Source organism: Phocoena sinus, chromosome 11 (genome assembly GCF_008692025.1).
Source record: "Phocoena sinus isolate mPhoSin1 chromosome 11, mPhoSin1.pri, whole genome shotgun sequence".
NCBI lineage: Eukaryota > Metazoa > Chordata > Mammalia > Artiodactyla > Phocoenidae > Phocoena > Phocoena sinus.
Genome location: NC_045773.1, coordinates 17781354 through 17804954, shown reverse-complemented (window position 1 = coordinate 17804954; position 23601 = coordinate 17781354). Strand labels below are relative to the sequence as shown.

Below are 23601 nucleotides of genomic sequence, written 5' to 3'. Positions count from 1 at the left end.
TGTTTCCTCCTTTAAAATTCAAAATAGAAAAATCACCGAAGATATTCCAAAACTGAGAATATCACTGAACAAAGATGGCAGCTTTGAATTGTGAATTGCAACCTTGACATTTGTGAAGGTCATGCCTTCAGTAAACATTTATTGAGCGCCCATTAGGTGCGAAGCCCTGGCTTAGTGATGGCGATATGGTGGTGAGCAAGACAGTTGTGGTCTTTTATTTTTTTTATTGGAGTAGAGTTGATTTACAATGTTGTGTTACTTTCCACTGTACAGCAAAGTGAGTCAGTTATACATATACATATATCCACTTTTTTTTTAGTTTCTTTTCCCATATAGGTCATTATAGAATATTGAGTAGAGTTCCCTGTGCTACACAGTAGGTCCTTATTAGTTATCTATTGGTCTTGCCTCCTTGGAGTTTGAGTCTAGCAAGGCATTGAACAGGTAATTAGAAATGTGATCCATGCTGAGGTGGAGAACAGAGTCTCATGGCTGTATGTAACATGGGGTTCCACTCTGGTCTGGGGGATGTCTAGAAGGTTCTCTCGAGGAACGGCTTTTATGCTGAGACGTGAAAGAAGGAGTAGTAGGGGTCACTGAGAGACTAGGGCCTGGGGTGGGTAATGAGAGAAAAGAGTTCCAGGCAAGTGGAATAGTAGGTACAAAGGGGCCCTACTGCAAAAGTGGACAGGAACACGTTTGAGAAGATAGAAGGTCCAGTAACCAGAAAATAGAGCACGGTAGGATAGAAGAGGTCGGCAGGGGCTGGAGCTTGCAGGCTCTGTAAGCCATGTTGGAGTGTCTGGTCTTTGCGTTAAGGGCAGTGAGACGCCATTGAACAATTCTTAGCACGAAAGTGAGATGATCTGACTTGGGTAATACAGAGGACTCCCCGGTTCATTGCAGTGTGGACAGCAGAATTGCTGGGGTCAATTAATACTGACTTCGGCTATGGTGGTTGCCTTAGAGATGGATGCAGACCGTGCCTGAGAAATAGAATTACCAGTCCCCATGACCGGCTGGCTGTGGGAGTTGAAGGGGAGAGGAGGTAAGAAAGGTCTCACCCAGGTTTCTGACCTGAACAGCTCTGAAGGTTGATCTGTTTGAAATTGCCAGCATTCCGCTGTTTATGACCTTCAAAAGCAATTTCTTATAGTTCAGCCTACAAAATGGATGGCAGTGCTATTTAGAGACGGCAAGGGCTAAAGAAAGACCATTATTTGTAAGGCAGCAGATGAGTTTAATTTGGGTCATATTTTGATTTCGAGGTGCCTGGGAAACACCCACACAGGGAGGTCTTACCATCTGTTGGTCTGAAATCCCAAATAGCAAATGGCAGTTTTAGCATTTCCTGCGCAGAACCTGTGAAAAAAACAAGGCCTGGCTGTACTCTTGGTGCTGATTTGCTGCACAAGCCCACTCACTACTAAATGACTCATTTTTCACATGCCACGGCCTTTTATACAGGTTGTGAGGTGGGATTCATTGCATAAGAATGGGAGTAAGAAAAGACTTCCCCAAGTCAGAACCAACATCTCCGGACTGGTGAAATGAAAACTACTATTTGAGAAGACGAGAGAAGATCTCAGGCTTCTGCTTCTTATCTCTGTTTTAGGGGAAAAAATATTAGAAATCCCAAGTTATTTTTGGAAAATCGTCTCCCCAACCTATGCAAGAAAATAGTAGCAACCCAGGAGAACACATTTGAATCTTCCCTGACCTTGAATTGTGACTTTATTGCCACTAGTAAAAGAACAGACCCAGCACATAATGGTTTTCATTCATTCCCAGCTAAACAAGTCTATTCCATTTTGAATGACAAATGAGTGCTGGCATTCCTTATCTGCTTTTGATAATGGAAATTAGCCCTCCTTAAAAATAATAAAGACAGATTGCAGTTGACAGGACATTTACCTTCCCTGAGTTGTATATCATAACAGAAGATTATAAACATGGAGTTTCTGGACATCAGTGAGATATATTGATCCTCAGGGTAATTTGAAATAAAGTCTAGGTGATGTTTTCCTTGAAATTCGTCTCTGTAAAACCAGATCAGTGTGTTGCTGAGGCACTGCAGAGGAGATGGAGATTCTAAAATGCAGGGACTTCCCTGGGGGCACAGTGGTTAAGACTCCGTGCTCCCAACGCAGGGGGCCCAGATTTGATCCCTGGTCAGGGAACTAGATCCCACATGCATGCCGCAAATAAGAGTTCACATGCCACAACTAAGGAGTCCACGAGCTGCAACTAAGACCCGGTGCAACCAAATAAATAAAATAAAATAAAATGCAAACATTCTAGCCCTGGTCAGTCGGTTGACTGAGAATCACAGTCTTACCTCTTTTCTTTCTTTTTTAAAATTAAAAAATTTTTTTTATTTTTAATATTTATTTTTGTTTTTGGCTGCGTTGAGTCTTTGCTGCTGCGCTGGCTTTCTCTAGTTGCGGGGAGCAGGGTCTACTCTTCGTTGCGGTATGCAGGCTTCTCATTGTGGTGGCTTTTCTTGCTGCGGAGCAGGGGCTCTAGGTGCACGGGCTTCGGTAGTTGTGGCTCGCGGGCTTTAGAGCGCAGGCTCAGTAGTTGTGGCGCACCGGCTTAGTTGCTCCGCGGCATGTGGGATCTTCCCGGACTAGGGCTCGAACCCGCATCCCCTGCATCGGCAGGCGGATTCTTAACCACTGCAGCACCAGGGAAACCCTTACCTCTTTTCTGAGGGAGTGTCATCTACCACAAACCTGTAGAGGAACCCTTTCTCAGGTAAGATTTTACTAATCAGAGCATGTGTCTTTGCAACTCAAGACTGTTAGATTCTCAAGTACAATTAGTGGAATTCAGATCCCACCAATTCAAGATTTATGAAGTCCTAAATCAGTGGATGCTTACTTTTCTATTTCTGTGAATGGTGGATCTAAGGGCCATTATTAGTGCAAAGTAAACAGCAGATGACTTGATTAACCTCCCTAGACTGCATTCTGCTTTCAGGTAATTCAGAAGCTCAAAGTATTTAAAACAATATGCCAATCACAAATAAATCAAACCTGTCAATTAAAATTGACCTTGGAGGACTTTTCCCTTTTTCCTTAGTGAAGGCCAAAAGCCTTTATTCTATAAGAATAATTGAGTTTGTGAATTCACATCACCTTTTCCTCATTTAATAGGAATTGGTGAGACTGCATAATGGATCTCTAGATTTTGTTACACACTGTGCCTGTTTGATTATAAAGACCTGTCTTCTCAATAATGTGTTCCTCTGGAGATCCTAGAGATATTTAAAATATGACAAGAGATCACTGGATTGCAGAATCTACAGAGACTTTATTGGCAAGTGGTACCAAACATGGTAATATGAGGTAGGTTAAGGTACTTTCCAGTCATCCTCCAGAGAAAGACTTCTTTAACCAAGTTTTGTGAGTTCCAGGATTATAATAATGTCTGATGCCTTGCTCATAAAACTTGTCATAAGTATCCACATTCAAGGAAGGAGTTAGGGAAGAATATTATCAAGAGAGATTGGATAAAATTGCTCACAGTCTTGAACTATAAATACATCCTGAGAATTTCTAACTCTTATGGTTCCAACAAACTTGTCCCATGCTTTAATATGTCAAAGTAGTAGTATCCCAAATCAGCAAAAATCTTAATTACCTAGATTTTCTATATCACATCAAGGGCAACAACATAAGTCTTCCCTCTTTCTACTTCTAATTTGTTAAACAGGTCTTTATCTGGTTCAGATATTTGGAAAACTGTATGCTTACCAGAAATGTTCTAATAACTTTGCCATAGACCGATGGAAAAGAGAGGTTTACCTGACTTATTAGAACTTTTTATAATTAAGGTTAGGCTTCTGTATTATTATTAATATTATACCTCAGAATTAGCAATTAACATGGAGACTTCCTAGGAAACAACCCTTTGGGTGGCAACAAATATTGACAGGCGAATAGGAACGTATTAAAAATCCTTATTAAGAGGAACATCAGTTAGAATCATCATAAATGATGTCTATATATTTCTTCAAGCACTCAGAGGCCATAAATTATCAGGATGAGATTAACTACCTAAATATTACATGAAAATGACCCTAGATACTAATTTTGTTGAACAAGCTTTCCACAGTACGTATTGTTTACTCACACATTATTAAAACTTTGACATTCAGGGTATTAGTGACAACTCTTGGTTATATGTGAGAGGAACTCCATTGCAACTAGCTAAGCAAAGAAGGCAATTTATTCATTTATCTGACTGTGGAGTCCAGATCAGAGGGCTCATCTCAAGCACAGCTAGATCTCAAGGCTCCTATAATGTCACCAGGGCTGTGTCTGTCTCTCTCCCCATCCCTTGCAGGGCTAACTCTGTGAGAATGATGATTGCCTGAAGCAGCCTGAGAGACAAATTCTAAAGCTTAGCTACTGCAGCAGAAAAAGAGCCTGGCAGGGTGGTGACATCCGAAATGGTGGCATGAGAGCTCTGGAAACTGTTCCCCAGTGAAACAAGCATAACTGTGAACATTATTTTTAAAACAACTATCTAGAGTCTTTGGAAATTGTCCTAAGGACCTGAGCACGTTAAGAAACAGATTTCTTACTCAAGAAAATCTACTAAAACTTAATAAGGAAGAGCAAGAGTCTGTGACACTTGAATCATGAGCCACTTCCTTCCTCTCCCCTTCTAGCTCTGCGTGGTGGAAACCCAACTCTAGACAATTCAGTCAAGAACACAGGGATCCTCCCAGCTCCCAGTTGAGGGCTATGGTATTTCCTTGGGAGGGGCAGGTCATCAGCATTTCTCCTCTCTATCAGCTATGTCTTACAGAACTTAAATTTCAGGTAAGTATGTCCAAGGGTTCAGAGGCTCTGCTCATTAAGAGAAAGCTTCATGAGAGCAACAAGCTAAACGATAGGCTAGTTAACTTACAAGGGAGACCCAGGGAAAGAGACAAATAAAAAGTGCCCTCCTGGTGTCAGAACAAAGTTTAAATACCAACTTCAAAAACTATCCCTGCAAATGGGCCAGAATTTAATGGATCATACTGCAGGATCAACTTGTGCTCAGGCCGTTGTCAAAAACAGTAGAGCAGGACTTCCCTCCCTGGTGGCGCAGTGGTTGAGAGTCCGCCTGCCGATGCAGGGGACACGGGTTCGTGCCCCGGTCCGGGAAGATCCCACATGCCGCGGAGCGGCTGGGCCCGTGAGCCATGGCCGCTGAGCCTGCGTGTCCGGAGCCTGTGCTCTGCTACGGGAGAGGCCACAACAGTGAGAGGCCCGCGTACTGCAAAAAAAAAAAACCAAAACAAACAAACAAAAAAAACAGTAGAGCAATCAGCTGGCAGTCAGTGAAGGCTGATAGCTGGGTGTAATACCAGCAGAGATGCACAGCCTAAGAGGATGATTAGAAGAAGGGTCCATCAGAGAGAGCCCTGATAAAACCAGTGTCATCCTGGGTGACTGTGGGCATGCGCAAGGCTGCACCCCCTGAGGAACAACATCATAGGTTTCACACAGTGGATAAAGTGGACTTCACTGAAATAGCCCAGTCAAGATACTAGACAAACAAGCAAACAACATGAACAAGCCCTGTGTGTTGAGTTGGGGCGTGAGGTGGGCAGGGGATAGTTATCCAGAATTGCTAAAACATCCTAAAATGCATTATCATGCTAAAATATATTAACATGCTAAAAATATGCTCTAACTTTTTTTCAACAAAAAAACATGAGGCGGGCAAATAAACAGGAAAGTGTGATTCATTCACAGGGAAAAAGGCAGGCAGCAGAAGCTGCCTGGTGAGAGGACCCAGCTGTCAGATTTAGTAGGAAAAGACTTCAAAACAGCCATTGTAAATATATTCAGGCACCAAAAGGAACCTGTGCTTAAAGAAGTAAAGTAAGATGTGATGACAATGTTTCATAAAATTGAGACTATCAATAAAGAAATTTAAATTATTTTTTTTAAAAAAGAGCCACATGGAAGTTGTGGAGTTGAAAGGTGAAATAACTGAAGTGAAAAAAATCATTAGAGGGGTTCACTATTGATTTGAAGTTAAAGTAGAAAGACTCAGTAAACTTGAAGATAACCAATAAAGATTATACAATCTGAAGAACAGAGAAAAATAACAAATAAAATTGAACAGAGACTCAGAGATGTGAAACACCATCAGATCCATCAGGACATGTATGATGAGAGCACGACAAGGAGAGGAGAGAGAGAAAGGAATAGAGAAAAAAAATTTTTTTGAAGAAATAATGGTTGAAAACTTGCAAATTTGATGAAAAACAATCTACACATCAGAAATCAACTAAGTCCAAGTAAGATAAACTCAAAGAGATCCACGCACAGATAAATCATAGTAAAAGTCCTGAAAGGCAAAGACAAAATCTTATAAGCAGCAAGAGAAAAATAACTTGTCACGTGTAAGGGAACTCCAATGAGATTATTTGCTGACTTCTCATTAGAAACTGTGGATGCCATAAGGCTATGAGATAACATTATTTGAAGTGCCAAAAAGTAGGGGGAACTGTCAACCGAAAATCCTATATCCAGCAAAATAATTTTTTAAATGAAGGTGAAATAAAGTCGCTCCCAGATAAACAAAATCTGAGATAATTCATTTACAGCAGAACCACAAGAATAAAGGAAGTTCTTCAGGCTGAAAGCAAGTGACTCCAGGCAGTGATTCAAAACTCACAATAAAAAAAAAAAAAGGGCACCAATAAAGGCATTAATGCAAAAGACAATGTAAGTGAGTATTTTTTACCCTTTATTCTCTGGATTGATTTTAAAAACAATTGTATAAAACATTATGTATATAATAATCATGTGTTGAGCCTGTACCATAGAAATGTAATATAAATATAAATATATAAATATGAATATAAATAAATAAATATATATATATAATAGCACAAAGGAGGTTGGAATGGAGGAAAAATTGTATGGAATAAGAAAATGACACCAGATAGTAACTTGAATCCACAGGAACAAATGAAGAAAATTAAAAATGGCATATGAAAAAGTTAATATAACGAACTCCATAAATATATACTTGCTCTTCTTCCTCTCTCAGCTTCTTTAAACACATAAAATTGTAAGAAGTAGCAATTATACTGCTGGGTTTGTAACAGTATAGATGTAATATGTACAACAATGTCATAAAATGGAGAAGAGGGAATAGAATTATATATGACTAACATTTGTATATCTCACTGGAATGAAGTTAGTATAAATCTGAAGTGTATCCTGATAAGATATATATGTTAATCTCTAGGGCAACCGCCAAGGAAATATCTCAAAAAATATGGTGAAAAAATGTATTAAAATGCTATGTTAGAAAATACTCAGTGCAGAAGAAAGCAGTTAAAAGAAGACTGCAGGAATAAAAAAGACATGTGATATTGAAAACAAAAATTAAAATAGCAGACATAAGCTCAACTGTATCTATAATAACATTAAATAAGAATGGGTAAAATTCCAATCAAAAGAAAGAAATTGCCAGAGATAGATGATAAAGAATACAATCCAGCTGTGTGCTGTTTACAGGAGACATACCTTAGATTCAAAATACAAATAGGTTGGAAGCAAAAGGATGGAAAAAGATATGTCAATCAAACAGCAACCACAAGAAAGCTGTAGTGGCTATACTAGTATCAGATAAAATCAAATATAATATGCAACATTATTAGAGAAAAACAGAAACATTTTATAATGATGAATGTGTTAGTCCACAAAGAAAGTATAACAGTTGTAAACATTCATGCACCTAACAACAGAGCCCCCAAAGTACTTGAAGCAAAAGCTGACAGAATTAGAGGGAGAAATAGGTAATCCACCAGTAAGAGTAGGAGATTTCAGTGCCTCACGCTCAATAATGCATTAAGCAGTAGTCAGAACATCGACAAGGGAATAGAAGACTTGAACAACATTATAAACCAGCTGGATCAACAGACATCTGTAGAACAGTCCACCCAATACCAGCAGAACACACATCCATCTGAGTGCATATGGAGCATTCTCCAGGATAGACCATATGTTAGGCCATATAAAAGGCTCAGTAGACTTGCAGAAACTGACAAGCTAATCCTAAAATTTATATGGAAATTCAAGGATCTTTGAAGTCAATAAGCCTCTAGCGAAGTTATAAATAAAAGAAATGACACAAATTACTCATATCAGAAATGAAAAAGGGGCATTACTACAGATACTTTCTAATGGACATTAAAAGTACAATTTAAAAAATACTATGAACAACTCTTACGACCACAAATTTAATAACCTAAATGAAATGGACCAATTCCTTGAAAGACGCAATCTGTCAAAACTCACCCAAGAGGAAACAGATGTTCTTAATGGGCCTATATCTATTAAAGAAATTGAATCAATAATTAATAACCTTCCAAATAGAAAGCACCATGCCCAAATGGGTTTGCTGGTGAATTCTATTAAACATTTAAGAAAGATGTTATACCAGTTCATAGAAATAGAACCTTAAATAGATCAATGGAACAGGATAGAGAGTCCAGAAATAGACGCCCATAAATATAGTCAATTGATCTTTGACAAAGGCGCAAAGGCAATACAATGGAGCAAAGATAGTCTCTTCAACAAATGGTGCTGGAACAACTGGACGACCACATACAAAATAATGAATATAGACACACACCTTACACACTACAAAAATTAACTCAAAATGGATCATGTAAATGTAAAATGCAAAACTATAAAACTCTTACAAGATAGCATAGGAGAAAACCTAAATGACCTTGGGTATGGTGATGTCTTTTTGACAACAGTAAGGACACAATCCATGAAGGAAAAAATTGATAAACTAGACTTCATTATAATTCAAAACTTCTGCTCTGTGAAAGACAATATCAAGAGAATGAGAAGACAAGCTACAGACTGGGTCAAAATACTTGCAAAAGACACACCTGATAAAGGACTGTTACCTAAAGTACACAAAGAAGTCTTAAAACTCAACAACAAGAGTATAAATAACCTGATTTTAAAATGGGCGAAAGACCTTAACAGACGCCTCATCAAAGAAGATATACAGGTGGCAAATAAGTATATGAAAATGTGCTCCGCATCATATGTCATCAGAGAAATACAAAGTAAAACAACAGTGAGATACCACTGCATACTTATCAGAATGACCCAAATCTGGAATACTGACAACACCAAATGCTACCAAGGATGCGGACCAACAGGCATTGTCATACATTGCTGGTGGGAATGCAAAATGGTACAGCCTCTTTGGAAGACGGTGTGGCAGTTTCTAACAAAACTAAATCTATGCTTTACCATATGACCCAGCAGTAGTGCTCACTGGTATTTACCCAAAGGAGCTGAAAACTTACGTCTACCTGCACTTGGATCTTTATAGCAGCTTTATGTATAATTGTAAAAACTTGGAAGCAACCAAGATATCCCTCATGAGGTAAATGGATAAATAAACTGTGGTGCTTGCAGACAGTGGAATATTAGTCAGTGCTAAAATGAAATGAGCTAGCAAACCATAAAAAGTCACGGAGGAATCTTAAATGCATGTTACTAAGTGAAAGAAGCCAATTTGAAAAGGCCAAATACTATATGATTCCAACTACATGACATTGTGGAACAGGCAAACCTATGGAGACAGTAAAAAGTGTTTGCCTGGGGTTTGGAGAGGGGGAATGGATGAATATGCGGTGCTCAGAGGATTTTTAAGGCAGTGATAATATGCTGTATGATATTATAATGATGAATACATGTCATTATACATTTGTCCAAACCCATAGAATGTATAACACCAAGAGTGAACCCAAAGGTAAACTGTGGACTCTGGGTGATTATGATGAGTCCCTCTAGGTTCATCCCTAGTAACAAATATACCACTCTGGTGAGTGACATTGGTAATAGGGGAGCCTATGCTTGTGTGGAGGCAGGGCATGTATGGGAAATCTCTGTACCTTCCTCTCAATTTTGTTGTGAACCTAAAACTGCTAAATATATATATATATAAAGTTCTTTAAAAAAATTCAAGACACCCAAAATATCCAAAACAATCTTGAAAAAGAAGAACAAACTTGGAAGACTCTCACTTCCTGATTTCAAAATTGACAACAAAAGTACAGTAACTATGCCAGTGTAGTACTGGCATAAAGGTAGAGGTATAGATCAGTGGAAGAGATTTGAGAGTCCAGAAATAAACCCTCATATTCACAGTCCATTTACTTTAGACGAAGGTTCCCAGGCAATTCAGTTGGGGAAAGAGTAATCTTTTCAACAGATGGTGTTGGAAGAACTGGATATCCACATTCAAAAGAATGAAGTTATATTCTGTACCTTATATTATACGTAAAATTTAATTCAAATGGATCAAAGACCTAATATAAGAGCTGAAAATATAAAAGTCTTAGAAGAAAATATAGGAGTAAATCTTCAAGACCTTGGATTAGACAGTGGTTTCTTAGATGTGATACCAAAAGCACAAGCAACAAAAGAAAAACTAGATAACTTGGACTACATCAAAATTGAAAACTTTTGTGCTTCAGAGAGCACCATCAAAAAGCAAAAAGATATCTACAAAATAGGAGAAAATATTCACATATCATATATCTGATAAAGTACTTTTCTCTAGAATGTACAAAGAACTCTTACAACTCAGTAATCAAAGACAAATGACCCAACTAAAAATGGGCAAAGGATCTGAATAGACATGTCTCCAAAGGAGGTTCAAAAATGGGCAATACACATGTGAAAAGATGCTCAATATCATTAGTCATCAGGGAAATGCAATCAAAACCACATTGAGGGGCTTCCCTGGTGGCGCAGTGGTTGAGAGTCCGCCTGCCAATGCAGGGGACACGGGTTCAAGCCCTGGTCCGGGAAGACCCCACGTGCCGCGGAGCAACTAAGCCCGCGAGCCACAACTACTGAGCCTGCTGTCTAAAGCCCATGAGACAAAACTACTGAGCCCGCGTGCCACAACTATTGAAGCCCACACGCCTAGAACCCATGCTCCGCAACAAGAGAAGCCACCGCAGTGAGAAGCCCGCGCACCGCAACAAAGAGTAGCCCCGCTCACCGCAACTAGAGAAAACCCGTGCGCAGCAACGAAGACCCAACGCAGCCAAAAATAAATAAATAAATAAATAAATAAATAAATAAATTTTAAAAAATGCATTGAGATGCCACTTCACACTGCTAGGATGGCTTTAAACAAAAAGACATAGTAACAAGTGTTAGCAAGGATGTGGAAAAATTGGAACCCTCATGCACTACTCGTAGGAATGTAAAATGGTGTGGCTGCTTTGGAAAACAGTCTGCCACTTCCCCAAAAGATTAAACATAGAGTTACCATATGACCCAGCAAGTCTACTCCTAGATAATGGAGAGAAATGAAAACACATGTACACAAATATTCATAGCAACATGATTCATAACAGCCAAAAGATAAAAGATGAAAGCAACCCAAACATCCATCACCTGTTGACTGGATGAATAAACTGTAGTATATTCATACAATGGAGTAATATTTTGCTGTAAATAGGAATGAAGTACTGATACAAGCTACAACATTGGGTGTGCTTTGTAAACATTATGCAAAGTGAAAGGAGCCATTCAAAAAAGGACACATATTCTATGATCTTATTTATATGAAATCTCCTAAATAGGCAAATCTATTTATAGAGATAGAAAGTAGATTAACGATGGAGAAAAGACAGCCTCTTCAATAAGTGGTGCTGGGAAAACTGGACAGCTACATGTAAAAGAATGAAATTAGAACACTCCCTAATACCATACACAAAAATAAACTCAAAATGGATTAATGACCTCAATGTAAGGCCAGACACTATCAAACTCTTAGAGGAAAACATAGGCAGAACACTGTATGACATACATCACAGCAAGATCCTTTTTGACCTACCTCCTAGAGAAATGGAAATAAAAACAAAAATAAACAAATGGGACCTAATGAAATTTAAAAGCTTTTGCGCAGCAAAGGAAACCATAAACAAGATGAAAAGACAACCCTCAGAATGGGAGAAAATATTTGCAAACAAAGCACTGACAAAGGATTAATCTCCAAAATTTACAAGCAGCTCATGCAGCTCAGTATCAAAAAAAACAAACAACCCAATCCAAAAATGGGCAGAAGACCTAAATAGACATTTTTCCAAAGAAGATATACAGATAGCCAACAAACACATGAAAGGATGCTCAACATCACTAATCATTAGAGAAATGCAAATCAAAACTACAATGAGATATCATCTCACAGCAGTCAGAATGGCCATCATCAAAAAATCTAGAAACAATAAATGCTGGAGAGGGTGTGGAGAAAAGGGAACACTCTTGCACTTTTGGTGGGAATGTAAATTGATACAGCCACTATGGAGAACAGTATGGAGGGTCCTTAAAAAAACTAAGAATAGAACTACCATGTGACCCAGCAATCCCACTACTGGGCATATACCCTGACAAAACCATAATTCAAAAAGAGTCATGTACCAAAATGTTCACTGCAGCTCTATTTACAGTAGCCAGGACATGGAAGCAACCTAAGTGTCCATCGACAGACGAATGGATAAAGAAGATGTGGCACATATATACAATGGAATATTACTCAGCCATAAAAAGAAACGTTATTGAGTTATTTGTAGTGAGGTGGATGGACCTAGAGTCTGTCATACAGAGTGAAGTCAGTCAGAAAGAGAAAAACAAATACCGTATGCTAACACATATATATGGAATCTAAGAGAAAAAAAAGATCATGAAGAACCTAGGGGCAAGATGGGAATAAAGACACAGACCTACTAGAGAATGGACTTGAGGATATGGGGAGGGGGAAGGGTAAGCTGTGACAAAGAGAGAGAGTGGCGTGGACATATATACACTACCAAACGTAAAAGAGATAGCTAGTGGGAAGCAGCTGCATAGCACAGGGAGATCAGCTCTGTGCTTTGTGACCACCTAGAGGGGTGGGATAGGGAGGGTGGGAGGGAGGGAGACGCAAGAGGGAGGAGATATGGGGATATTCTGTCTACGTATAGCTGATTCACTTTGTTATAAAGCAGAAACTAACACGCTGTTGTAAAGCAGTTATACTCCAATAAAGATGTTTAAAAAAAGAAAAGAAAAAAAGAAAGTAAATTAGTACTTGCCTAGGGCTAATCAGGTTGGGGGAAATGGGGAGTGGCTGCTAGTGGGTACAGAATTTCTTTTTGAGGTGCTGAAGATGCTCTAAATTTAGATTCTGATGGTGGTTGCACAGCTCTGTGAATATACTAAAAACCACTGAATTGTTTACTAGGAATGGGTGAATTCTCTGATGTGTAAATTATGTTTCAATAAAGCTATTAAGAGAGGATAAAAGCATGGTCTCTAATAACTCTATCATAACAATCGTGGTGTATATTTTGACTGGCTCCTCATGGTTCATGTTCTTGTCCCTGAACAATTACTATGGCCAGGAAAATAGGATACTCTGATTAGCCCAACTTAAGTCACATCCTCTCCTTTGGACGACAGGGACCAATTGCATCGGAACCATATGGATTCAGTTTTTCCACAGGAGAGAGGGTAGATATAATGTTTATATATAGAGAGAGAGAGAGAAAGAGAGAGAAGTAACTTTTCTTTGCCTCAATTTACTTACCTGTAAAATGGGAATAAGAATTTTACTAACTCATAGTGTGGTGAACACTTAAATTAGTTAATAAATGTGACACCCTTAGGAATAACGCACAGTACATAATAAGTGTTATCTGTAATTCTTATTATGATTGCTGTTATTATGAGTACTGATAAGTAGCATGAAACTACTGAGATCATTAACTGTTTTCCCCAAAGGACCTTATCTTGCTTAACAGCAGCAGAAGTTTTTTCCGTCTAGTTGGCCAAGCCATAACCAGCACAGAACAAGTACAACATGCCCCAGCAGACGACGCTCCTATTTTGGTATCAGACACATCGTAGTCTTTTTGACCAACGTGATTACCATCTTAGTAATTCTGGAATTACCATGTTTGTTATGAAGCATAGTACAAGAATCGTGACTAATATTTGTTGATTACTTACTGTTACATAATTCTTTGATTGCAAGCAATTATAATTGACTTAGGCTGGGTTAATCAGAAGAGGACTTGATTGGAAGGGTGTTAGGGACTCTCAGAATGGAAAAGAAGTTTAGCACACTAGGCTTGTGTCTGATTAGAGACTGCAAGCAAAACATCTGATTTATATTCATTCTTTCCCCAAACTATACTAAAATGGATAATTAATTTTTTAAGTAGCATAAACCTTCTATTCTAGGATAAAAAGTACAAAAGAGGAGGCAATTAAAGCTTGAAGTAGATTTTACCACTAAGTTGGTGGTAACCAACTTAGTCTGCTTGAGACATCTGTATCATTAACCAGCAATGGAGAAAGCCCAGGAGCAAATGACTAACATGACACAATCCCAAAAGGCCAGTGAACTGGTGACATCAGCTGGAATTGGCAGTGAAAATATGCCTAAAATCAGTGGTTTCATTGCAAGATTCTTTGAGAAACACTTAGACCCCCAGATTGCCAATTTTATATCATGTAACTGGGATCCCGCCTCTCTCTTTCCCTGGGCAAAAGATTGGCAGTTCCGTTTCTAGAGAAGAGAAAATAGATTATTTCTGGACTATAGGAATCCAGGCACAGTGGTGGGCATCGTGTTGAAACATGAGGTTCAATCTAAAACTTAACTATGAATGCTGAGACCACAGACCTTTCCTCCCATATAGCTCTCAGAACCTTGCAAAGAAAATTATGTCTTCCAAACAGGGATTTGGAAGAAATATCTTTGGGGATTTAAGGACACTGACATCAGGAGTTTCCCCGTTAAGGTGGCCCAGCCAGAGCTTCCTACACTGAAGCATACAGCTGACAAGTTCCCTCCACATACTTCCAAACTCCTCTTAAATCTTAATGGAAATCCAGAAATCACTAGATATTTGGAGAAACCCTCTACTAGGAAAGACAGAGGTCAAGACACATAAAGAGAAAAACATCAATATAGAGAACATCATCTATGAAGGATGAATGAAACTTCTAAAAAAATTATCATCAGTATTCTCAGAGAAATAAAAGAAGGTATTACATGAAGAAGCATAGGATTCTATTTTAAAAATGAAACATTTAGGGACTTCCCTGGTGGCGCAGTGGTTAAGAATCCGCCTGCCAATGCAGGGGGCACGGGTTCGATCCCTGGTCCGGGAGGATCCCACATGCCGCGGAGCAGCTGAGCCCGTGTGCCACAACTGCTGAGCCTGTGCTCTAGAGCCCGCGAGCCACAAGTAGAGAAAGCCTGCACACAGCAACAAAGACCCAACACAGCCAAATATAAATAAAATAAATAAATTTATATATAAAAAAACATTTAGAGGATTTTAAAAACCTCATAAATTCAAACTGTGGTAGTAGAAATGAACAAATCAATAGAAGAATTGGGAGAAAAAGGTTTTTATTCAGAAAGTAGAATAAAAAAAACAATAAAAACCATTGATATGGAGGATAGCAATACAATGTTTAGAAAATTAGAGGATAGATCAAACATCTAAAGAACAGGAGCCCTGGAAAGAGAACATAGAACACAAAGGATAGGAAATCAACAGTGAAACTAATTCAAGAAAATTTCGGGATTTCCCTGGTGGTCCAGTGGGTAAGATGCCACGCTTCCGTGCAGGACACCCTAGTCAGGGAACTAGATCCTGCACGCATGCTACAACTAAGAAGCCTGCAGGCCGCAATGAAGATCCCGAGTACTGCAGCTAAATTCTCTTCCAGGGCAAGAAGTCAGTAGATGAGGCATATGTGACATAATGAGAAATATACATTTCGTCTCTGGTCCCGGTTCCTGGCAAAGAGTTCCTAAAACCCTTGTAATTTCTTGAATAATGGGTGTGATAGAGGCATCTTACATAGAGCTTCTTAGTCCCTTGGGATTTCCTGGTTAATAGGCATGTCTTTTTTTTCTAATGAGGTGACTCTTGGTGGGCTTCTGGATGGGGCCGGTCACTAGAAAGACCAAGCCATGATTGGAACTTTCAGCCCTACTCCCCATCCTCTAGGAGGGGAGAGGGAGATTGGAGATTGAGTTAATGATTGATCATGCCTATGTGATAAAGCCTCCATTAAAATCTGTAAACGATGAGGTCCAGAGAGATTTTGGATTGGTGAACGCATCCATGTGCTGGGAGGGTGGTGCAAACTTTATGGAGACAGAAGCTCCTGGGCTCAGGACCCTTCTGGACCTCACCCTACGTAGTCAGTGTCATAATTGAATTGTAGGACAGCCAGTTGGTGTCTGGAGTGTTGGCGAATTGGTTGGTGTGGGGGAAAGCCCCACACATTTGGTGCCAGAAGTTGTGAGTTCAGAGAATTGTTTTTCTTTTAGCATGTTATTTAGAGATGTGGAGGTACCTACCCAAAAAATCAGTTTTAAAGGATTGGAATTGGTTGGTTTTGGTGAGAGAGGGAAATGTGGTGGGAGTTGTTGAGGACATTTTTTATGTATTTGTTCATATGTCTATTTGTGTATCTACATTAAATTATTTACCAAGCCTTTGTTAACAGTTCGACCCTTGTGTTTTTCAAATACTAGAAAATTACTCACTGGTAACTCTTGAAATCAGTTTAGTGGCTAATGATCAGTTCTTTAAAAAATTAAATAACTAAAGTAGTATCAAATAAGGGATATGCGTTACTATAGTAAGGACAAATATATATTTGAAAATGTTTCTGTTTTATATATTTATGTGTGCACGTACTACTAGTATCATGATATAAATGCATGTCTTACTGTGGGGTGCAGTTGAAAACAGCATGAGAAATGAGGCTTTAAGACAGGTCTTCAGGACATACAACTGAAAGGAGCGATGTGAATGGTTGGTGGTCAATGACCAGGCAGTGACTGTCACACTAGTACATTCTGGGATCCTCAGGTTCATGATTTCATCAACTCTTCACTTTTTGAGGAATGTACTGATTGGTACCATTTTTTTCTAACAAGGAAACTGAAGTTGAGGGAAGTTAATCATTTTCCTGGAGCAAATCTTAGAGCCTGGATTGGAGCCCAAGTTTCTCCCATAGTATAGTCTTTCTGCCCTGCTTCTTGTAGTTTCTAAATGCCAGAATTTTCTCCTGTATTTGTAGAAAAGATTCCCCAAATTTTCCAAAATACCTCCTTTGGAAGATTCCCTGGAACCTTCCATCCTTATCTGTTAAATGGGTACAAAAATAGTACACATGTCTTTGTTCACACTCACTTGTTCAGTGAAGCTATTGTATTTAAAATTGCTCCCCTCCCTCACTTTATTTTTTCCTCTATGCTACTATCTTTAAAGTTAGAATACTACATACTTTACTTACTCGTTTTATTTTTGGGTTTCTCTCACTAGCATGTAAGCCCTATCATGGGAAAGGTCTTTGGTCTCCAACAAGTAGAGTAGTGCACTGCACATATTAGTGGAAGGCAATCAGTAAAACTACTGGGATGTTTGGATGAGAAGGAAGGAAGGGAAGGAAGGATGGAAGGGTGGGAAAGAGGGAGGGAGGATGGACATCGGATGCATGAATGAATGGACTTACAATAAGGGCTTTACCAAGTTCATCAAAGGGTCGTAGAGAGGATTTGAAGATTTAACACTTATAACTGGCTAGACTTGAACCCAGTATATAATCAGTACACGTTAGTTGGATTTGATTTCAAATACAAGGAAAATGAAAACATTTGTTGAAAACCAGTCCAATTCGAGGGAAGAGCTACAGTTCCTTGTGACCCAGTGATCCTGTTTCCAGCAACTCCCTAGCAGACAGCATATTCTCTGGGACGGCATCATGTGACTAAGAAACTGGTCTCTGCTTTAAATGACAGTTGCCAGGGCTAACAGGATGTCTGCAGCCTGCAGGAGGAGATAGTGTGTACTTGCTGGCCGGGATTGCAACACCTGATAAGAGGAGGAAGCAAGCCAAAGGGATGGAAGCAGATGGAAGATCTGAGAGAGCCATTATCTCAGAGCATGCCAGAGAAACCAGACACCTTCAGTAACGCAAGGCCTGTGGAAAACGTCCTGCGTGCAGTTATAACAGCTGACCCAACAGCTGAGATGATGAAATCAAAGACCAAACACAAGCTTGACGAGCCAGACTTTTAGGAGAAGCGTCCTGAACAAAGCCATCATTGATTTGCCCAACTCAGAGGCAATCTGAATCTTGTTTGCATGGAGATCAGAGATTAAACTGATCAGAAGAGTCTACTGCGTTGATGGGAACATGTGTGAATGTAGTAGCCAGGACGTGGGTACAATCTGCTCTTTGTTAAAACTTCACAAAAATGAGTATGTAAGTTATATGTCATTCCACAAGAGGGCACAATAGAGGCAAAAATTAAAATGGATGTAATTTTTCTCCTGGGCCACTGCATTTTAAGCTAGCCATTTAGTGACCCTGAAAAATCTCGAAACAGTTTAAGTGGTGCGTCACTATTTAATCAAGAGTGGATATTTATTTTTGTACAAGTTCCCAATGGAACAGGGAAGAAAACGCTATATGGGAATGATACATTTCAAGTGTTCATAATTCTCTCCCCTGCCTTAAACTATTTTCACGTTATAAAGGATGTTTGAGAATATGTAGAATCAAACAGAAAGTTCTTTGTTCTCTGCACATCCAAAACAAAAGGGAAATATCTCAAAAGAGAAAATTAGAAAGTATGTATAGAGTGAATCCATTGGTATTTTTAAAAATCCAAAAGTATGTGTTGGTGGAAACATAAATTGTTGCAGCCACTATGGAAAACAGTAGGGAGGTTCCTTAAAAACTAAAAATAGAGTTACCATATGATCCAGGAATCCCAGTCCTGGGCATATACTGGAGAAAAGTCTAATTCAAAAAGATACATGCACCCCAATGTTCATAGCAGCACTATTTGTAATAGCCAAGACGTGGAAGCAACCTCAGTGTCCATTGCCAGATGAATGGATAAAGAAACTGTGATACATATATACAATGGAGTATTACTCAGCCATAAAAAAGAATGAAATAATGCCATTTGCAGCAACATGGATAGACCTAGAGATTATCATACTAAATGAAGTAAGTCAGAGAAAGACAAATATATGATAGCACTTATATGTGGAATCTAAAAACTGATTCAGATGAACTTATTTACAAAACAGAGACAGACTCACAGACAGAAAACAAACTTATGGTTACCAAAGGAGAAAAGGGTGGGGAGGGATAAATTAGGAGTTTGGGATTAGCGGATACAAACTACTATATGTAAAACAGGTAAACAACAACATCCTACTATATATAGCACCGGAAACTATATTCAATATTTTGTAATAAACTATAGTGGAAAAGAATATGAAAAAGAATATATATATGTATATATTTGAATCACTGTGCTGTACACCAATAAAACACAACATTGTAAATCAACTGTACCTCAATTTAAAAATATCCAAAAGTATGTGCATTTGTGTGTGTGTATATATACACACAAACATTCATATACACACACATTCATTCAGTAATGAATGAATGTTTATTCAGCCCCAACTATGTGACTGGCGCTAGAAATATGACTGTGAACAAGTTATCCAAATTTCCTGCTTTATTGGAGCTTATATTCTAGTCAGGGAAGAATGACAAAAACAATTAAAGTTTATTTCAGGTAGTAATAAGAATAATGGGGAAAAATTAAAGTGTTTAAAGAGTGATGGGGAATGGGACTCTCTGAGGAGGTAACAGTTGAGTTGAGATCTGAACTCCTGGCCTTGCAAAGGTCACATATATAGATAAATGTGTAGAAACTGTCTGGGGTGATATTCACCGAACCGTTATGGTTAGTTAATGCAAAAAAGAGGAGAGAGGGTTGGAGGGGCATGGAGTGATGGTGTGGTGGGGATAGGCAGAAAAAGAAAAATTTGAATTTCTTATTCTGTCGATTGCTAACTTGTCCATACTTTTGTAACACACAAGCATGAGTTTGTATATTGTATAATTTAGACAATTTTTTAAATGGCAAACCAGTCAGAAAAAAAAAAAGCATCAAAGCTTTTTGTAATGTATAGAAACTTTTTGTTCACATTTGCAAATACATACAGGCATGCCAGAATTACAGAAGGTGCTGGCCTCTTTCTGGCCAGGTGTTCTGGTTCTGGGTATATTTACATTAATACAAACAGTAAATGTGGCAATGATAACAGAGAAAATGATGATGGTACTGATCTATTTACTTGTCTCCCTGCCGTCTGCGTCCCTTTCCTCCTGCATGCCACTCCTGGATTTTTGGTTTCTGAATGATATTCTCATGTGGATTCTCAGCCCAGAGCCTTCCCAGAGTCTCTGTAGGATCAAGTCGCACCCCCTCAGCCTGGTGTTCAGGGCCCTTTGCATTCTGACCGAGTGCACCTATTAACTTTTCAGCATTATTCCAAACCATGAATTCCCATTCCAGCCAGGCTGCTCTGCCATTGTCTTTCCGAAACGCTGTGTGTATTACCCCCTCCATACTGTTGCTTGGGGACCACGCCTCTCCACTCTTCCACCTCCAGCCTCACTTATTAAAATCACGCCCAGTGATTCAAAACTCAGCCCAATACCCTGATAATCTAAGCTCAAAATTTTCTGTTTCTTTAACAGATTATTTTTCAAAGGCACATACAGGCTCGTGAGATCAGGTATCAATGTGAATTCATGTTTTTTTTAATAGATAGATAGGTAGTTAACTAGATAGATAGAGATATGTATGTATACCTTGGGTAGTATACATACATGTACTTCCTAGAGATCCACTAAGAGAGGCTAGAAGCAGTGACACCCCAGTAGCAATGAGCACACCCTGCACCCAAATCTTGGTTTCTAAATTCTATCCTCCAATAAAAGGAACCAGGGCTCCTTGTAGAACTTGTTGATTCTAGAACAGAGGGCAGGGAAACTGCAAGACGAGCCTGGAGTGTCTTGTGGTGCTAGAAAGTAAGGATGTGGAAAAAAAGGAAGAGCGTGCACATTGAAAGCACACAAGAGCCAATCTGAAAGAGCTCCAAATGACCAAAGTTGAAACAGCTTGAGCAACAAAATAAATAATTATTTACTTAAGAATATATATCTGGGCTTCTCTGGTGGCGCAGTGCTTGAGAGTCCGCCTGCCGATGCAGGGGACACGGGTTCGTGCCCCGGTCCGGGAAGATCCCACATGCCTCAGAGTGGCTGGGCCCATGAGCCAAGATCCCACTCCGCAACGGGAGAGGCCACAACAGTGAGAGGCCCTCGTACCGCAAAAAAAAAAAAAATAATAATTTTCATAAGTCCATACTAATACAAATAAATAACTGAACAAATAACTGGATGGGGAGAAATGACAACTCTTTCTTACAGAAGAATTCAATTAATGTAGAAAGAAATGAGAGAAATAGAAAATCACCGTTAGAATACTAGAGTACTAATTACTGCAGGTAAGATCTGCCAGTGAATACTAAAATTAGGGGGTGTAAGTTTAACCAGAAACAGGATATTCTCATGGTTTCAAAGTGTCTCCTTTACGATATTTAGTAATTACCGAGGAGAAATAGTAAGTTTACTGTGAAGAATACTGATAGACAGAACCTTAGCCAGCCAAGGGATCAAGGCTCACGTCACCAGTAACATATTGATATATCAACATCATGTACACCCAGAGACGGGCACACACAGAGAAAGGACACTTCACCTCTGGAGTGTTTTTCCTGACAGTGCATACCCTCAGTCTAATCATGAGAAAACACCCAAATTGAGAGACTTTGTACAAAATAGCTGACCAGTATTCTTCAAAGCCGTCAAGCTCGTGAATAGACAAGGAAAGACTGAAGAACTGTCACAGACTGGAGAAGAGGAAGTACTCCTAACAGCTCAAGGCACTGTGAGATACCAGTTGGATTTTGGAACAGAAAGAAGACATTAGTGGAAAAACTGGTAAAATCAGAGTAATTCTGTGGTTAATAGAATTGTACCAAGGTTAATTTCTTAGTCTTAACAAATGTTGGGCGGTTATGTGAGATATTGACACAGGAGAAGCTCAGTGAAGAGTACATGGGAGCTCTCTGGAGTTTCTGCAACTCTTCCGTAAGTCTGAAACGATCTCAAAATAAAAAATTTAAAAAACACACGCATACATACATACAGGCACATTCTAGGGGTCCAGGTCAGACCTAATAATTCAGAATCTGGAGGCAAGGCCTAGGAATCTGCATTTCAACCCAGCTTCTTAAATGAATCTCATGTACGCTGAGGTTTAAGAACAATTGCTCTAGCACTGGTCACATCCATCATTCCCGTTGTGAACAAGCACAATTACTGCTTTGTGGTGGATGAAAAACAACATGGTAGAGCACAAGGAGTGTGAGCTTTGGTGTCAGAGAGCCCTGGTTTCATCCAGGTGTTGCCATTTACTAGTGCTAACCTTAGGTAAGTTATTTAAGCTCATCTATTAAATGAGAGTGATAATACCACTCTGGCAGGGTTGTTGAGGCGCTGGAAACAATGTGTTATGTATAGGAAATGGCTGGAATGATGTTTAGCACATAACACGTGCTAAAAACAACAGAGGGATTATTATTCCTTTATGTTTGTAAGTTACTTTGTTGACAAAACTATCTGCTGATTGAATATTTTCTATAGCTGTGTGACCTTGGGAAAGGAACTTAACCTCTCTCTGTCTCAGTTTCCTCATCTATAAAATGGGGGTCATAATAGTACTACCTCATTAGGTTGTCGTGAGGATGAAATGAGGATTAAATTACCATGGTTTTTGCGTCTTTCAGATTTCCACTCTGTTTACTAGAGGATCTCTTGAGAGGTTACCCAGCCATCTGTGGACATGTCTGTCATTACCTGACTTTCTCCCTTTCCTCAATAATTATTTTCTCTGTAATAGCTTCAAGATAGGTCCAGTGTGCGTTTTTTGAAAAGGAATGTGACATGATGGTAGAGGAAAAGGGAATTTATTTTGATCAATTTGCAAATATGTATTGAAACGTAGAATTTCCTTTTTGTTCTGATTTTGATTTGGAGACTTGGGAATTTTGGTCCCAGAGGAGAAAGTCCAAGAAGCTTGAGAAATTCTATCCCATTCAATTTATCTTTCTGTAGAATGAGAAGGGGCACGGGACCCCAAACATTTTCCCCGGAATCTACCCCCTTAGGGGAAAGTTCTCTGTTAGAGAGAGGAGGCAGGTGGCAGGGGACGTTGCCCAGACTCCTTCATTGGCAAAGGTGGGCTCTCGGTCAGCTTTGAAGGACATCTCACCTGGAGAGGTGTGTGCTCTAGGAACGAATTACTCTTCAAAACAGGAAAAGAAGAAAAAATAAAGGACAGGAACCTGATAGAATTGTGGAAATTAAAGATCATCTTAGAATAACTCCTAGAGGGCTTCCCTGGTGGCGCAGTGGTTGAGAGTCCGCCTGCCGATGCAGGGGATACGGGTTCGTGCCCCAGTCCGGGAAGATCCCACATGCCGCGGAGCGGCTGGGCCCGTGAGCCATGGCCGCTGAGCCTGCGCATCTGGAGTCTGTGCTCCGCAACGGGAGAGGCCACAACAGTGAGAGG

The 23601-nt window shown here is 39.4% G+C and overlaps 1 protein-coding gene across 1 annotated transcript in view; it reads left to right on the top strand.

Annotated features, from left to right (window-relative positions):
* The window catches only part of GXYLT2 (glucoside xylosyltransferase 2), an 84647-nt gene that overhangs the window by 29342 nt on the left and 31704 nt on the right, over nucleotides 1–23601 (top strand). The window lies entirely within an intron of this gene.